General features: G+C 45.1%; 1 protein-coding gene across 2 annotated transcripts in view; it reads left to right on the top strand.

Moving 5' to 3' along the window:
- The window catches only part of KDM1B (lysine demethylase 1B), a 1,796,634-nt gene that overhangs the window by 289,714 nt on the left and 1,487,572 nt on the right, over positions 1-19,348 (top strand). The gene's annotated exons all lie outside the window — the stretch shown is intronic.

Genomic DNA, 19,348 nt, shown 5'->3' with positions numbered 1-19,348 from the left:
ATATATATGCAAATATATATATATATATATATATATATATATATATGTACACACACACTCACACACTCACACCCCCCCCCCTGTATAGGATATGCATTATTTCCTGAGATTGGCATGACTGGACTCATTAGCTTTACTACTCTACACACACATTGCTCATTGTGGTACATTAGTCATAGATAAAGCTCGCAAGCAGAGGAGCAAGATGGGCAAGAAACAAGGTAACCAACTGTGGTGGGTCAGAATAAAGACACAGACTCTGATCTTCCATTGCACTATTGCTCTTTATTAAAAGGAAAGTGACATCACCTAACTTACCCTATACTATGGGTATTCCCTACCTAACAAAACGAAGGTGCTGGTCAGTTGTCAGTGAGTCCCAAAGGTAGATCAGTCGACTGTCCAAACTAACCCATTCTAATCCGACCCTATTAGAACAACAAAAAAGTCACAGGAGAAATGGCTACTTTCTCCTCTGAGCTGGTTCTTCAACAGCATTAGTTCAATGGGATATTTTAAAATATTTCTCAGCAACTATTTTGATTAAATGAGAAAGTTCTAATATTGGATTCTTTCAAGTGTTGATCTTCTTGTTTCCTTGACCACTTTCTTTTTTCATATTCTTTTCTTGTTTAGCTTTCTTTTTCATTTATTTTTTAATTTTTTTAGTTTATTACAAACTTTTTAAAAATACATGATTTTACTTTATGCATCATTGAATGATAAAATTCCATCTCTCGGATGTCAAAGTTTATCATTTTTTCAGATTCATGATTTCTCACTCTCTCCAATTATTAAGTGTACTGGGAGCCCTTCATTTGTGATTCCATTACTTGATGCGTCTGTCGCCACCATCTTTGATATTTCCTCCAAGAGGATAATGCTATGATCAATTTTTTGTTTGTTCCATCAAAACATAGCGACCACCAATTTTCACTGGTCATAGACGGGCATACCTCTATGAAGGGGCCCAAGTATTTAGTTCTCAGAGACGTGAGTTTTATGCAGAATAGAGTTAAGTGTTTCAAGGTTTCTTCTGGGGTGCCACAGAATCTACATTTGAGGTCTTGTAGTATGTTGTTTCCCCCTATGTTCAAGAATTCTTTAGTTGGAAATAGATTCATCCGGAATTTTATATATAGGTTCCTGTGAAATTTGCTCAGATATATCTCCAGATATTTTGGCAATTTTTTCAGTGCTTTCACCTCGGGTGCTGCATTATGCATCAACCTGTATTTGATTCTTTGGTCTACAGTATCGATCCAATCTTGTGACCAAAGTTTTTTTTTTCACGAGGTCAGGAGTGAATAGCAGCGTCTCTGTGTCAGTACTTGGATCCCGCAGGATATCTTCACACCGTTTGATCCATTGCAAGTATATATCTGGGCTTCTTGTTCTCATGGATGTGTAGAATGTCAAATTGTGGCGGGCTGTCTTTGTCGATTATTTTCTTATAGACTGTAAGCATACCCCAAACGACTCTGCCATTTATTGGGGTCAGGCATAACTCATACCTCATACACGCTGTAGGTACACCTTTTGGCAACCTTGGGACTGATTGCCAGAAATTGTTTTCCAGTGTTGCCCATAAGGCCCAGGGTCATCCTAGGACACACTCGGCTCCGTAGATGTAACGCTTACCTGGACTCCTCGGGAGCGTAATGCCTTCTCAGCCTGTGGACCTGTTACATGGGCACTTTTTGGATTCCTTTTCTGTATAAACAACAAATGCAACAGTAGAACTGCTATAATACCTGATTTCTGAAAAGTTACTGTATAACTGTGTGCTTTTGGTAGTAGCGTTTGTTTTGTGGAGCTCTCCATCCTGTTGTTCTACAGGGGCGCGTTGGAATGAAGAAACTTTAACTTGGAAGGCTGAGGTGTTCAATAGACTCTTGCCTTTATAATGCCTTTGCTTTTTCAGAATTTGTCTTGGGTAAGTATCTGGAGAAAATACTTTCTCCAGCATTGGATCTTTCATAGATTCCAATTATTTTTTAATATGCATGCATTGGCATTGCTACATAGAAATGCATGTACATAGTCCATTATGGCCTATGAGCCATTCCATTGTGTAGTCCCTCCACCTCACTTTGCTCCTTTATGACCCCAACCAATGAGATGGCAGGGCTTAAGCTCCGCCCCAGTCAGCCATCTTCAGATTTTTCACCGCAGTCGAATTGACACAGGGAATCCTCAAGCTGTCTGAGCTTTTTCGATTTTTCTTATATTTCCACAGTAGTTTATATTTTTAATATACTCTACCACATTCCCCTGGCTAGGGGCTATCTCCCGGGTTTGTGGGGTTTTCAAAAAACTTTATTTTGACGAAGAATTCATCGAGTGAACTTTCTCTTCAGATGGCTGAACTTCAGGCTACCAAGAAGCCTTCCCTATTCAGGGATTGCACGAGGTGCAGGAGAAAGATGGTTTACATAAAAGACCCCCATGATCACTGCATATACTGTCTATATCCTCATGACATCCAGAAATGTCACATTTTTGACTAAAACCCTACAAGACAGACATAGAAGACTTCTTCTGCATTTGGAAGTCAAGGGACTTTCTTCTGACGAGGAATCTGCGAAGACAGCCCCTGTTCACTCCAGCAAATCATCTGAGAGGCAAACTTCTAAAAGAAGGGCCTCTTCAGTGGAAAGGAGTTCCTCTCCCACTCCCAAGAGTAAGAGGAAGCTGGAAATTATACCTTTCCTACCTTCCCTCCCATAAAATGAAGCATTCTACAGCAAAAACTACCTCCAAAGTTAAGGAGGAGTTTGCAAAAAACTGTGTGGGGGGGGGGGTCGTCCACGGAGAAGCAGTCTACGAGCAGCAGTAAAGATAGAGGCCCATCGTTGTCCAAGCCTTCGGCGAAACCCTTATCGACGACCACCCCGCGACAAACCGCATCATCCACGACTAAGTCCTCATCGGCGAGTTTATCATCCACGAAGCAATCGTCAACGAAGGAAGCTCATCACTCGTCCACGAAACATTCGTTAACAAAGAACTCGTCGACAGATCAGGGAAATCTTCGTCCACGGAACCGCTGTCGACATCGAAATCTTTGACCACTGCTCCATCTACAGGACTGCGAGCGACTTTACTGACAGAAGAATTAGGGCCCAAAACACCCCTCGCTGATGCCACTGTTACGTCATCCAATGAAGACTGTCTTCCTGAGTCTATGGAAGCGCCGCCTCAGTTTGTAGATGCTCTTGAACCACAGGGAACACAATTATCTCCCTTAGGAGAAATGCCAGAGCTACCTGACGTCATCCTACAGGAGGAGTTTTCAGACACTGAGTTTGTTGAAGAACAGCATCGTCTTACACCTAAGGAACACAGCCCTCCTTGGCAACCTACTACAGAGGTGCCTGCGGATCCTTATGACCCTGTACTCATGTTATCAATGCAAAGGATAATTGAGGAGTTCAACAGACGTCAAAATGAAAAGAACAAGTCCACTGTACCGAGGGAGCCAAACCTCCTGCAGAGGGACTTTTCACCTCGACAAAGAACGCTAAGACATTCGCCTTCCAGGAGTAGGCCACAGAAAAGAGTGCATTCACCGGAGTCACCACGCAGGTCTAGGAGCAGGACACTCAGTGCTTCAACTACAAGGGTCCCTTATCCAGCATCGTCACATAGGACAAGATCTCCAGCTAGAGATCCAACGATTGTACCATCTTATGTTTCGGTCTGGCAGGAAGATCCTTTCAGAGAATTTTCTGAACCGGAAGAAGGTGAGATTGCGCAAGAGCCTGATACTAGCGAATGGGACGTTTACATTGTTGAAAAGCCCAGAAAGAAAGATTCTCCGGTTGGCTCTTCACCGCCGGAAGATCTAGTATCTTTTGATACTATCATCGGCAAAGCCACAGAATTGTTCCAGTTATTACAGGTCACATCGGAAGAGAAGAAGTCAGTGCTTTATGAGCACAGGGACAAACGTAGGAGAACTGTTACTACCATTGCTCTCCTCGACACCATTTGGGAGTCTGGATCCAAGATATTGGCCACAGCTTTATCCACTCCGGTTCTAGTTTCCAGGCCTGAGAAAAAATACAAGGCTCCTGAGTCTGCACCTCTTTGTCTACGAGGTCATACAAAACCGGACTCGGTCATCACAGTAGCAGCTAGGGAAAAGTTGACCAATCCAGCATCACCTCTATCAGCCCCACCGGACAAGGAAAGTCGCAAACTAGAGGCTATGGGCAGGAAAGTGTCCACATCAGCATCGCTTACCATTAGAGCGGGCAATGTGCTGGCCATGACAGCGAGATTTGACCGCAAGCTTTGGCTCCGCATGGCCAAGCTGGCCAAACAGCTACCTGTAGAACTCCAGTAAGAAGCCAGGTCATTTATCGCCGATGGGGAAGCAGCTTCGGATCACATGATTGACGCAGCAGTTGATGTGGCGGAGTCAGATTTCAGGCAGATGGCACACGGCACAGGGCTGAGAAGACAGGCCTGGATGAAGGCTACAATTTCAGGCCTGAGGTCCAAGCTCAGATATTGGACATGCCCTTCAATGGTCAAGAACTCTTCGGGAAAAAGATCGATAACCACCTCAAAGGAATCAAAACGGACACGGCACGTGCCATCAGCTCTTTGACGGATAAAAACAAGGATTGCCAGTCTTTTCGTCCTTTTTGGGGTTCATCCTCGAAGTACAGAGGTTTTAACCGTTCTTCCTACGGTCAGAAGTCGCAAGGTAATTCATACCAGGACACCAAGTACTAGTCTTCCAACAAGTACACCCAGAGAGGCAGGCGGGGCTCTGCTCAAGGGAATTCGCAGGGCAAACAAAAATGACAGTCCAGCTCCTCCCCTTCAACATCACACCCCGGTGGGGGGAAGGGTGAGCCCGTTCTTTGAACACTGGTAGTCAATAACATCAGACTAATGGGTGTTACAGGTGGTCCGCGAGGGACACATCTTAGAATTTCTAGACCAGCCCCCTTCTTTGCCCCCGACTCCGCGCAAGGTGCACATGTTAAAGCAAGTCATGTCCGAAATCCAAAAACTGCTACACAAAGCAGCAATAGAGCCAGTACCTTGCTCTCTGAGGAAGGGTTTCTACTCCCGTTTCTTCCTCATCAAAAAGAAGAATGGTCAATGGCGACCCATCTTGGACCTGAGCGCTGAACAAATGTATCAAACGCATCAAATTCAAGATGCTTACTTTGCAAGGAGTGCTTCCTTGGCTAGTTGTGCACGATTTCTTAGCCACTCTAGACTTGGAGGACACATACTTCCACGTACCAATCCACCCAGCACACAGAAAATTCCTCAGGTTCACTGTAGGCGATCTTCATTTTCAATTTTGAGTGCTCCCGTTCGGTCTGAGATCAGCACCGAGAGTGTTTACAAAATGCCTGGCACCAGTAGCTGCAAAACTCAGGAGGACAGGAACAGAAGTCTTTCCATATCTGGACGACTGGTTGATGAGAGCAAGTTCCGCCTCAAGCACACGCTTGGCAGTTGCAAAGACGACAAATCTCCTAAGAGAGGGTTAGGTTTCTCCATAAACAACGCAAAGTCCTGCCCAGTTCCCAGCAAGACAGTTTCTTTCCTGGGAGCTGAACTCGATACCAACATTCCCAGGGTGAGACCGTCGATAGAAAGAGCAGCAGCAATTCTCTGCTTGACCTTGTGGTTCTTAGAGACACGACATCGGTGCTCTCTTACAAATCCCTCCTGGGCATGATGTCCTCGTGTATATTCCTCATAACAAATTGGAGGCTTCGCATGAGGCCTGTCCAGGAGGCACTGCACCACCAATAGAAACAAGCTCTTGGCTCTTGGGAGGACATCGTCCAGATTCCAACGACTCTGCACAAGACTCTTCGATGGTGGAACGCTCCGCAGAACCTGTTACAAGGGATGCTGTTTCAGGCACCAACGTCGACCCTTCTCTTGGGGACGGACGCATCTCTTTCGGGCTGGGGCGGTCATCGTGCGGACCTACAAACCAAGGGCTCTTGGTCAGCCCAGGAGTCCCAACTCCACATCAATGTGTTGGAACTCAGGGCCATACGGTGGGCACTGAAAGCTTTCCTTGCGGTAGTACCGGGGCAGGTACTCACTGTCCAGACAGACAACACAACCTCCATGCACTACACAAACAAGCAAGGAGGCACGAGATCAGAGATCGTACCTCAAGAAGCTCAACTACTATGGGCATGGGCCTTGCATCACAGAGTCCAAATCAAGGCGGAACACCTTCTGGGAGTGGACAATGTCCTAGTGGACAAACTGAGCAGGGACTACACGTTGTCTCACGAGTGGGAGCTGGACGAGGAGGAAGCCCAATGGATCTTCACCTTATGGGGACATCTACATCTCAATCTTTTTGCCAACAGGGCCAACAAGAAATGCAGAATGTTCGCCTCCAGGTACCCAGAGAGTCAGTCAGTAGGAGACACTTTCTCAGTGGATTGGACAGGGAAATTCCTATATGCCTTTCCCCCTTTCCCCTCATTTCCAGGATACTACGCAGACTGAAAGAGCAGAAGTGTTCTACGATCCTAATTGCACCGGACTGGGCACGGCAGGTCTGGCATTCGACCCTAGGGCACCTATCCCAATGGCCCCCGATTCGCCTCAAAGCGCATCAGTATCTATTGACGCAACAGAACCGCAAGGTCCTTCACCATGACCCAGCGAGCATGTGTCTCAAGGCCTGATTCCTGAGCAGTGTAAACTGATGAATCTCAATCTGCCTGCGGAATGCTGGGATATAATCAGGGCCTCAAGGGCTCCTTCTACGCGCATCACCTACACTAGCGAATGGACTCGTTTTTCCAAGTGGTGCGAGACGTATGCTATTGATCCTCTCATCGCTTTGGTGGAGCAAGTATTCCTTACTTATTACACTTAGCCAAATCAGGTCTTTCACTGTCTTCGATCAAGGTCCACCTATCAGCCATTACGGCATACATGACTGCCCCGGAGACGCAGTCCTTACTCTCCCTTCCAGCTGTCAAGGTCTTCCTTAAAGTGCTTTTGCGTACATACCCACCTACGCCGGTTCCAACCTGGAGCTTGAACACTGTGCTAACAGCCCTCATGGAGCCTCCTTACGAGCCCATCCACAGGTGCGACATAAAATTCTTGTCCTGGAAAACGACTTTCTTGATAGCCATTACTTTGGCCAGGAGGATCAGTGAGTTACAAGCCTTATCTTCTGAACCTCCCTTCACGTTGTTCCATAAGGACCGCATCATTTTAAGACCACACCCTAAATTCCTTCCGAAGGTAGTATCGGAAATGACTCTCACAGGACGCATTGTCCTGCCAACTTTCTTCCAGAATCATTCTTCGGAAGCAGAACAAATGTTGCATTCTCTGGATATAGCAAGAGTATTACAGTTTTATTTGCAAAGAACTAGGGAGTTCCGTTCTTCAAATAGACTGTTCGCTTTCTCTGGCCACCTAAAGGGCCAGCATATTTCCAAACGAGGTCTGGCACGCTGGGTTTCTTCTTGCATCACCCACAGCCATCAAAAGAAAGGCGACCCCCTTCCCAAACCACCCTCAGTGCACTCCAGCAGAGGGAGAGCGGTGTCAACAGCGTTCCACGCAGGGGTGGCCTTGAAGGACATATGCAGAGCTGCCACATGGAGCACTCTGCGCACGTCCGCTAAACACTACTGCCTGGCTGAAGATAGTAACAAAGAAACTGCAGTTGGACAGGCAGTGCTCCGCCACTTCTTTGCATAAGGTAGGACCAGCCTCCCTTTCCCACCTTTCCCAAGTATGTAACTGTTGTTTTGCTGCATGGTAAAGGTTAGATCAGAGATATGTTTTCTGTATTTATGCATATATGTATATAATGATGGCATGTTTTTAACTGCTTGGTATTCTATTCAAACATCTGAATCTATGAAAGATCCAATGCTGGAGAAGTCTTAGTTACTTACCTGTAACTGTATTTCTCCAGCATTGGTATCTTTCATAGATTCACATGCGCCCACCCACCTCCCCTGAGAGGCTGCTTCTACGCTCAGCTTCTATCATACTGTAATTCCTACGGTTCAAAATCTGAAGATGGTTCACTGGGGCAGAGCTTAAGCCCTGCCACCGCATTGGATGGGGTCATAAAGGACCAATGTGAGGTGGAGGGACTACACAATGGAATGGCTCATAGGCCATAATGGACTATGTACATGCATTTCTATGTAGCAATGCCAAAGCATGTATATTAAAAAAATATATATAATTATTTTATCACCGAGGATTCCCGGTCTGACGGGGAATATTCAAGCATGTGAATCTATGAAAGATTGAAAGATACCAATGCAGGAGAAATACAGTTACAGGTAAGTAACTAAGACAGTCTTTTAGATTTGGAATAGTCCCTACGTTGGAGAGATCTTTCTTTGTAATATTTTACCTTTTTCATGCAGATTCTTGGATTTCAGAGAGTCTAATGGCTGTGCGATGACTGTGACGTTACTCGGAATGGAGAAACGTTCAACTAGCGTAAGCTCGTCTATGCGGACTGTGATGCTGGAAATGCATCAGAGGGACAGGGCCTCTGAATCCTTGTCCTTTACTGATTGTGTGTTCTGTCGTGTTTTCTGCCCAGGAGTCCATGTGGGACTCCTGGCAGTGCAGCTCTCTTTTGGTTTGGTGAACAGACCCATGGGATACCCTTATGGCACCCATGGGTAGGGGTACAACCCTGTGCCCCTAGTGTATGTTTTTGGGCACCTGTGGGTGGCCCACAGAGCAGGGTATGGGCTGGTGGCAGCTCCATGCTGAATTTGACAGGTGCTCTGGGTGTCCTCCATTTTGGGATACCCAGGCCCTGCCATTGGGATCAGTTGATTCCTGATAGGAAACAAGATGGCCCCTGTGGCCTCTTGCCTTCTATTGCCTGTTACCTTGTTTTCCCAAAGTCCTGGGAAGCCCTGACTCTGTCCCTTCCCCGACTGGCTGTTGGGTGGATGTTCCATATATGGTGTTGTTGTGAAGGCCCAGCTAGACTGACTGGAGCCTTCCCAGTGACTGTATGTTGTGGGTACCTCCTGTGGGTGGGACCTGGGTGAATGGAGTGTGTGACCAATATACATTCCTTGTTGTGGTTGTCTGGTTTCTGGCATGAGAGACAAAGACTGAGACAGCCCTGCCCGAAACTGGCCTGAATGCAGTGTGTAGTGTTGAATGGCTGGGTACTTGTCCCAATCCACATTCCTTGTTGTGAGTGTCTGAAAGGGAGGAGTGTGGCCTGAATGCACTGTGTGCCTGATTGGCTGACTGACTGCATGAATGCCCTTCTGTATGATTGGCTGCTGAGTGTGTGCCAGCAGTGTGGATGAGAGACAGAATAGTATATCTGGGGACCTCTCACCACTGGTAATTGTTCAGAAGTGTTTTGGAGCTGAGTCTCCACTCTAAGAGTAACTGGAACTGCTGATCCTCGACGTCCAGCTGGAAGAAGAAGACTTGCTGTTGCATTTGCTTCGACCTATCCGAAGGCTGCCGAAATCGTCGAAGACTGACGCGAGAGAGGACCTGGTAAGGCGCCCTCTTCCCGTGCTCCGAGGGACCATCGAGCACCGCTCCATCTTCGCCGAAGCACCCTGGAAGTCAGACCCTCGAAAGGCTGCCGACCCGAGACGGGACCGCCGAGGAGATCGAAGTGAAGCACCCGGACATCGCCGCTGTCGAAGTCCATTGCCGTCGACCAGGGTTCGCAGGTTTGTGTAACCGCTGGAGGCCCGTCGAAGTTGTGTTGCCCAGCCGTGGGGACCACTTGACGCCGACGACCGGAGCCGCCCGCTCCTTTGCCTAAGAACATTCGAATCGAAGGACTCCCTCGCCCGCATCGTCGACCGCTTTGTCCTGCCGGAGAAAGTCGAGGATGACCAACGCGCCGAGGAGAATCCACCGGTGGGTTTCCCGCCACCCGAAGACTACAAAGACTCGAACGACTCGACGCCCTTGCTGGGCCCCCGTCTTCACGAATCTTTGCGGTCCAGAACAATTGTCGTCGAGGTGCCCCGCACGCCTCTGCCTTGCAGGACGCCAACGCTCCGTCGTCGACGAGCACCGCTTGGATCGAAGCTGCCGCCTCATCGACGCCGTTCTACCCTGTTTGTTGTCGGACGTTCGACGCCCCGTGTCTCCCGCTTGAAAGGGAAGGCATTCAAGAAGGGCCGTCGATTCCCCGACGCCGAACGCCGAGTTCCTCGATGGACGTTCGACGCCCCGTGTCTCCCGCTTGAAAGGGAAGGCATTCAAGAAGGGCCGTCGATTCCCCGCCTCTGAACGCCGAGTTCCTCGACACTTCTCGACGCCTCTCGACGATCCGTGACTCCCGCTTGAAAGGGGGTCGCTCAAGAAGGATCTGTCGACGCCTCTTCGAAGAACTCGACTCCACCAGGTACATTGGGGGGGTAAAACATTATAGGAGGGAATGAGACTTGCAGAACAATATATGGACTGGGCTTGTGCTATATCTTTATTTTACAGGTTGCCCAGGTGGGGGGGGATCTCCACACAGAACTGTGTCTAGTGGTAGGGGCCAGTATTCTGCCTATTGCTCAACCATCTTATTTTCTCTCCTCTCTCTATTGCTGGGTTCACTCTATTGATCTGTGTGACATTGTTACAGTATTGTTGATGCACTTTAATGAGATCTAATACAAAGGGTGGTACCACTTTAGAATTGTATATATTTGCCATTGTTGATTTTCCTAAGTACAAAGTGAGTTATTATGATAAGTGTACATAACCTTGAATATTGTTTATATAAAGACTCTGTCTAACCAATACAGTGTGTGGACATTCCTTTGTGGGGGCTTGGGGACTACACTGTACTTAAGAACCAGCCTGCATCACCTCCTACGAAGTTAGGCCTTGATTGCTCGACCATAGCTACCGAATAGAGAATCTAGGCTGGGGTCCTCTGTGCCTCCCCTCTACCATATAGAGAGCAGAAGTACAGACCACCCCCAACCGGTCCTTTACACGGAGTAACTGCAGCCTTTTGGGGAAGAGCGTGTCAATAACTGAGCGGTGAAAACTTGAAGAAACTTCAGGTACGTAAACTTATTTAAACTTCTTCTTTCTTATTTTCTATTTTAGTTTGTTCGTTAATTAAATACTTTATTTGTCTGCAGCTTTTTGGAAAGCTGAGGAAAAATACTTTCGGAAGATGCAGTGGCTGCTAAGGAAACTTCTGAATGAAGGTACTGCGAACGGTCAATGCTGCTTGAAGATGCTGCGCCTGCGAACGAACACGGCTGACTAGAAAAACTACTTCAGAGATAACTTCGGTTCGGTAAGTCTTTTCAATAACTATGGAATTCTGTGAAACTGTCTGATTTTTCCTTTGACAGTTTCTGTGAGGAGAGACTCTGTTCGCGTTACCTGCTGTCAGCAGGTAAGACGCGAAGCAAGAGATCCGGCAGAGGCGGGGCTTAAGTAGCTCCCTCTGCAATAAGTATAAGTTATCATTGAATCTGGCGGCGACCATGTTTATTGTATGAGACCACTGTAAGCACTATGAGAGACTATGGGAGCATATGCTATGAATGGTACAAATGCCATGTTTGCCAGGCTTGTACCCACTTTTGACCTGCTGACTGATGTGATGTACCTTGCTTCTCCTGCATGCCTGAATGGCAACTGTGCTCACATACTGGGATCATGACAGTCCCCCAGTCCCCCATCCCCCAACACCCCTCCCAAGGATGAACCCCCCAGTCCTGGCTTAGTAGGGTGGTGTTGATGAAACTTCTGAAGTAATTTGGGGGCATGAATGTTTGAGCTAGGTTCCCAAGTCGTGTCCTGTGGACCAAACCTTTTCCAATCTACAAGGTAGAATAATTTCCTTTTGACAATCTTGGAATCTAAGATTTCTTTTACTAAGAATTCTGGTTCACCTTCTATAATTAGGGGTTTTGGTGGTGGTTGTAATCTGGTCCCTGGATTCATTGGCTTTAACAAAGAAACATGGAATACCGGATGAATTTGCATGTGGGATGGCAGGTTCAATCTTACTGCTACTGGGTTGACTATGGTTTTCACAGGGAATGGACCCAGAAACCTTGGTTGGAATTTACGTGGGCCTTTAATTGCAATGTCTTTTAGAAGACAACCATACCTTGTCTCCCACCTTATACTCTGGAGATTTTCTTTGAAGTCTATCTGCAAATCTCTTTTGGCTTTCCTTTGCTGTAGTCCAATGTCGTAGAACCTCTTCCTGTACTCTGGTATTGTTATCATGAAGACTCTGTACCGCTGGCATCTCTACGGATTCTGTTGGATTGAAGGTATAGGTCTGAGGATGTGAACCGTTAAGTATGTAGAAAGGAGTATAACCTGTGGAAGTGTGTTCGGAGTTATTATAGGCATACTCTGCTACCCAAAGTACATCCACCCAGGAACAATCTATCTGGTGGAGAAGACATTGAAGGTATTGTTCGAAAGTCTGATTGGTTCTTTCTGTTTGACCGTCAGTTTGTGGGTGGTGACTGGTAGATAAACGCACTTCAACTTTAGCCAACTCACAACATTTTCTCCAAAATTGGGATACAAATTGACTCCCTCTATCGGAGATCACTGTAGATAGAAATCCATGAAGACGTACAATGTGTTCTAGGAACACCTCTGCTAAGACTGATGAAGTAGGAAGACCCTTGAGGGTAACGAAATGCACCATTTTGGAAAACAAGTCCACCACTACAAGGATTGTGTTATAACCCGAACAAGGGGCAGCTCCGTGATAAATTCCATAGAAATGGTATGCCATAGTGCTGGTGGACAGGTAACGGTTGAAGCAGTCCTGCTGGTCTCTGCTTTGAGCTTTTGTTTTGAGCACAAATACCACACGTTTGAATTAAATCTATGATATCTTTGTGCCATGTTGTCCACCAGAAATGCCTTTTGATTTTAGCTGTGGTCTTAGCGATTCCAGGATGGCCCTCCAATGTAGCTCCATGGTAATCTGCCAACACTTTCTTTTGTAACTCCTGATTTGGCCGGTAAAGCCGACTCTGGAAATAAGGTAAAACTTGAATGCTAAACTTGGGTCTTTTTGACTTCCAAGCCTCTAACTCTGAAGTGGGCATGTTAAGGAGAATGTGTGCCATTAAGTCTTATTCTGAAGATCCAGTGACTCCCAGCACCTTCTCTTCTGGAATTATATTTACAGGATCTCTTGTACTTTTGATCTCTTCTCTCTCTCCCCAATCCTTGACAAGGCATCCCCATTGCCATTACGTACACCAGGGTGATAAGTGATAACAAAATCGTATTCCAAGAAAAATAACGCCTTGCGGAGTTGTCGGGATGACTAAGCCTTTGCATTGCATAAATATTGCAGGTTTCGATGATCTATGAAAACTGTGACAGTATTCCATGCCCTTAATAAATGGTGTCACCATTCTTTGAAAGCGTGTTTTATTGCTAGCAATTCATTATCTGTGATGCTGTAATTGAATTCTGCTGTTGAAAACTTCCTGGACCAGAAAGCCACTGGATGCAGTTGTCCGGTTTCAGTGCCTGTGGGATAATACAGCTCCCATTGCAGCACTGGACGCATCAGTTTCCACTACAAATGGTAGTTCAGGTTGTGGGTGTCTTAAAATGGGAGCGGTGGTACATTTTTCTTTTAATGCCTGGAAGGCCTCTTCTGCTGCCTTGGTCCAGAAGAATGTCTTGTGCTTTCACAGTAGCTAAGTTATTGGATGGACTAGTTGTGAAAATCCTGCAACAAAGCGTCTGTAAAAATTTGCAAATCCTAAAATACTTTGGACTCCTTTCACTGACGTAGGGGAAGGCCAATTCAGAACTGCGTCAACTTTTCGGTTATCCATTTGGATTCCCATAGGTGACCGGACGAACCCCAGAAATTCCACTGAGGTAGCATGAAAGGAGCATTTCTCTAGTTCTAGCTTGTGTTGTCGCAGTTTCTGAAGTACTGCTCTTACATGGGTTGTGTTGGGCAGAGTATGAATAGCTGAGAATGTCGTCACGGTACACTACAATGCAGACATCTAGCAATTTGCATAAAACATTGTTCATAAAATTCTGGAAAGCTGCTGGGGCGTTGCATAGGCCAAAGGGCATGACCTGATACTCAAGTAAGCGATATTTTGTGTGGAAAGCAGTCTTCCATTCATCTCCTTCTTTGATTCTCACTATGTGGTAAGCTCCTCGAAGGTCTAGTTTAGTAAAAATGTTGGCATCCTTAAATTGATCGATTAACACTGGAATAAGTGGAAGGGGGTACCGGTTCTTGACTGGCTTGACTGTGATCTGGTTGAGGGCACGGTAGTCTATGCAAGTACGAAGGTCCCTGTCCTTCTTGGGCGCGAAAAACAGAGGAGACGCCATTGGGGACTTAGAGGGCCAAATAAAACCATTGGCAAGGTAATTATCCAAATAAGTCTTCAAATTAATATTTTCTTGTTCAGTTAGAGCATAAATTCTATTGCATGGGTTTTTTGAACCAGGGATCAAATCAATTTGACAATCATATGGCCGATGAGGAGGCAACACGTTAGCCTGTTCTTCTTCGAATACTTCTTGGAAATCTTGATGCTCCAGTGGAAGTGTTCCTATTAACCCTAAGGTGGGTTTTTCTCTTAAAATCACTTCAGGTTTTGGCACGCCATGTTTCTCTAGCCATGGATTTCCTAAAATCACTTTAAACTGTGGAGTACTAATTGGGTCAAACAAGATCTTTTTCTCGATGTCCCTTCTGGCAAAACAAGGTGCAAACTTCAGTACACTTCGTCACTGGTCCGGATATCAGTTGAGTACCATCTACTGCAGTGACATTTTCTATCACAGCCTTTGGGTGCATACCAATACCCATCTTGCCTGCAAGTTTGTAATACATGTAGTTCCCAATCGCACCACTGTCCACATATGCTTCCAGAGCATACATCTTGAAAGGTTGAAGGTCACTACTTAAAATGACTGGAACAACAGAATGAGGGATCTGAAGTTCCTTCTTCTGGCTCGACGTGTCGACCTCTACACTTGTCGGGCATTGGAGTTTTCCAGCTGTTCATTTTCTGTGATTTTCCTGTCCGCCTTGTCTACTGCTCCCACTGGTTTCCATGGTGGTTTCACTGGACAGTTTCACAAATGATGACCCGCCGAACCACAATAGAGACATGCATTCTTTTGTCTCTTTCTTCCTTAGATATGGGACTCCGAACATCTCCTAACTGCATTGGCTCATGGTGACTTTCAGTCATTGGACGAGTTCCATAGTCTTTTGAACGAACATAGAATGATCTGGTCTCTGATCTGCCCCAATCAGAGCACTGGTTCTGCAATGGGCGATCCAGCTTTATTGTTGGCTCTATGAATTCGGCACAATCTTTAGGAGGATTCACTACTTGTGCTATTATATGTCTGAGTTCTCCTCATAATCCTCGATAAGAGTGTGGTTCTCTTCTCAGGCCAATTGGTCGCTGCCACTAATCGATTAAAGGAAGATATATAGGCCAACAATTCTTGGTTACCCTGGCGTAAAGAGAGCAGCTCATTATCCAAGGCCTGTCCCTGGGCAGGATGGGCAAATAGTTTCTCTAATTCCTGCCGAAAACCAGGGAAATTCCTCATTAATGTATCATCTCAATTAACTAAGGGTATGGACCAGTCAGCAGCATGTCCACCCAGATATGATAACACAAATGCCACCTTGACTTGATCTGAAGGAAAGACCCCGGGTCTACACAGAAAGTGTAAATTACAGTGGGTCATAAAAAACTGCAAAACGCCTTAGATCCCCTGTAAATCTCTCTGGGGCTGCTAGTGAAATGTTCCCGGGTAATACTAACTGTAGAGGAGAACTGGGAGCAGAAATTTGACCCTGTGGAACCCCACTAGGAAGTGTTGCTTGTCCTGCTTGGGAATGTAGTAATTGGCGACCCAATTCATCAGTGCGCTCTCTGTTAACCACCAACTCTCTCCTAAGAGAGTTGGTTTCAGACCTAGCTGCATGGTCTTCTGCCCTTAACTCTTCCAAAATCTGGGATAAATTGTCAATTCCTGTGTCCTCCATTATGTTCAGGTGGAGTATTTTAAGTACTGGCTTCGCGTTCTGTAATGCTTACATGGTCTCCTCGGGAGCGTAATGCCTTCTCAGCCTGTGGACCTTGTACTTGTACACTTTTAAAAAACACTTTTAAAATTCCTTTTCTGTATAAACAACAAATACAACAATCGAACTGCTATAATACCTGATTTCTGAGAAGTTACTGTATAACTGTGTGCTTTTGGTAATCCCTCCCTTCTCACCTGTTTGTTTTATGGAGCTCTCCATCCTGTTATTCTAGAGGGGTGCTTTGGAATGAAGAAACTTTAACTTGGAAGGCTGAGGTGTTCAATAATGTCTTAATAATGTCTTTGCTTTTCCAGAATTTGTCGTGGGTAAGTATCTGGAGAAAATACTATAGTCTTTTTTTTATATTTGGAATAGTCCCTACGTTGGAGAGATCTCTTTCTAATATTTTCCCTTTTTCTTGCAGGTTCTCGGAATTCGGAGAGTCTAATGGCTGCGGGATGACTGTGACGTTACTCGGAATGGAGAAATGTTCAACTAGCGTAAGTTCATCTATGCAGAGTAACGGCAACCTTTTGGGGAAGAGCATGTCAATAACTGAGTGGTGAAAACTTGAAGAAACTTGAGGTATGTAGACTTATTTAAACAACTTCTTTCTTATTTTCAATTAAGTTTGTTCGTTAATTTAATACCTAATTTGTCTGCAGGTTTTTGAAAAAAGCGGAAGAAAAATACCTTCGGAAGATGTGGTGGCTGCTGAGGAAACTTCTGAATGAAGGTACTGCGACTGCGAACGGTGAATGCTGCGGCTATGAACGAACACAGCTGACGAAAAAAACTATTAAGGAGATAACTTCGTTTGGGTAAGTCTTTTCAATAACTATGGAATTCTGTTGTTTTTTCTGTGAAAACAAATGTCTCTAATTTTTACTTTGACATGTTCTGTGAGGTGAGACGCTGGTGGCGATACCCGCTGTCAGCGGAGAAGACGCGAAGCGAGTGCTCGGGCGGATTCGGGGTGTAACTAGCTCCCTCTGCAATAAGTATAGAGCGTGCTGTAAGTTATCAATGTATTCGGTGGTGGCCATGTTTAGTCTGAGACCACTGTAAGCACTATGAGAGACTATGGGAGCATATACTATGAATGGTACAAATGCCATGTTTGCCAGGCTTGTACCCACTTTTTTAAAATTTGTTTTTGGTTACACAGTAAACTTTACAAAAATTAATACACAATAAAAATACATAAAATACGTAAGAAAATAGATCCTTAATGTCTTACATTACTCAGTAAACAGACTGTGCATACAATGAACAAAACAGAACACTGCATCTTGTAAACAAATAAATGTACACAGTCACACTCAATACATATTGTTGGGCTACCACCGCATAATTGATCGAAAACAGTAATTCATATCTAGATGTTTCAATGAAGAAAACCTATATTAACCTACTAACAAACAGAATTAGCCGTTTGACCAGAATTACAGTCCACAATGCATCTTCAAGTATCTGAAGACTGTTAGTTGAAACTTAATTCGATTCCCATGTAACACATCTAGCCATAGTAAAGTCAGATCCACACACTCAGTGTTGGGAACAAATTGAGAAAAACAGTTAATTCGTTCTGTCCTTAGACCATCGCATTCTGTCAAAATATGTTTGAGTTTCAGAAAGAACCTCATTTTTGCAATATCTGCATATGTGTGCAAGATCGGGGGCTCCTGACCAAATGTCCATTATTTTGCCTGTACCAAGGACATTGAAGCGGAACCTCATTAAGTCTTGCCTCCATGATCTACGAGGAAAGTTGAGCAGATATGGTTCAGTGACACCCATTTTTTTGTGATTAGAAACAATTTAACTATATAGTTTATTATTCTGAACTTCTGTAACCATGGAGTTCCAGTCCCAATGAAGAAGCAAGCTCTTGACTTTCATGGGGTTGGATATCAGTAGCTCACGGGTGACCCCCACTTTATCGAGGGATTCAAGAGATTCCCTTTCCATGTCCACAAGAAACTTTGAGGAGACTTTGCTATTCAGGAACCCGCTTCGCATAATTCCATATAGGTTGGTATCATTACCTGAAAGCAGTTTCCTGTACAGCGCAAGCCAACGCCATTCAATTGTACTTTGGCTGGAAAAAAGCCCCAGTTCATAGCGAATGGCAGCAGAAGGCACGCACTTCGGCAGACATCTGACCATAGATTTTAAAATGCGTGCCTCATACTTCGCTATTTTGTCCCTACACAAAAACGGGGCAAACTCCAGACCGTAACTAAACTGTGCCACGATTTTATTTCTATACATGCGTAAGCATGGTAACAAAGTGAATTTCCCGTACTTGTCGTCAACTTTCCGCAGCTGACACATATGAGGGTTGATTTTCTTATTGAGATAATCACGATAATTTACCTTTTTCTTATCTTCAAAGATAGGGTAGCCCAAATATCTAATGGCATGGCTCACTGGAAGTTTTACATTATCTAGGAACCAGGAATATTCATTAGGACGTTTCCTGTAGGTTAGTCGGAGAATAACAGTTTTGGTATGATTGATTATTAGGGAGTTTGCCCATATATAATCTTTAAAAGAGGTGAGAAGACGCTGAAGGCCGATGGGGGTATGATCGTACAATGCCACATCATTGGCGTAGGCAGACCAGAAAACCTTAACTCGCTCTACCTTTGGTGGCGCAAAAGATGTTCCTTTTAGGTGAGAGCCCACATCAGAGAAGTACAGATTGAAAACAATAGGGGCAAAAATACAACCTTTTCTTAGGCCGTTGAATACCTTAATTTCCTCCGACAGTGATCCATCTGTACTCAGTCTCACTTTGATTTTGGTGTCTTCATGTAGGTAGTATAGAATAGACAACAGGGAGGCAGGCATACCTAATGCGTAAAGTTTGGTTCATAGCGTGCTTGTGTTCACCATATCAAAAGCAGACGTCAAGTCAATAGATGCCAAGTAAATAGGTGAATTCCCCGTTATCCATGCCTGTTGTTGCATAATATCGATGAGGAGACCACCTGCATCCGTACCCACATGCTTCCTGAATCCAAATTGAAAAGGAGATAGAATCTTAAATTCCTTAATCCAATCATGTATATACTCCAAAATAATGGAAGCAAACATTTTGGAGTCAGCATCCAGCAGGGCGATCGGTCTATAGCTAAGAGGACTGGACCTATCATCAAAGGACATATGTCAGCCCTTCGGAATGACCCTAGTAATTACAATTTCCTAAAATAAAAACATAAAAAAAATGTTAGCCCACAAACTTGAGTTGCCTTTAAGAAC

Source organism: Ambystoma mexicanum, chromosome 5p (genome assembly GCF_040938575.1).
Source record: "Ambystoma mexicanum isolate Mex_15411 chromosome 5p, UKY_AmexF1_1, whole genome shotgun sequence".
Taxonomy (NCBI): domain Eukaryota; kingdom Metazoa; phylum Chordata; class Amphibia; order Caudata; family Ambystomatidae; genus Ambystoma; species Ambystoma mexicanum.
This window is presented reverse-complemented; position numbering and strand designations above follow the sequence as displayed.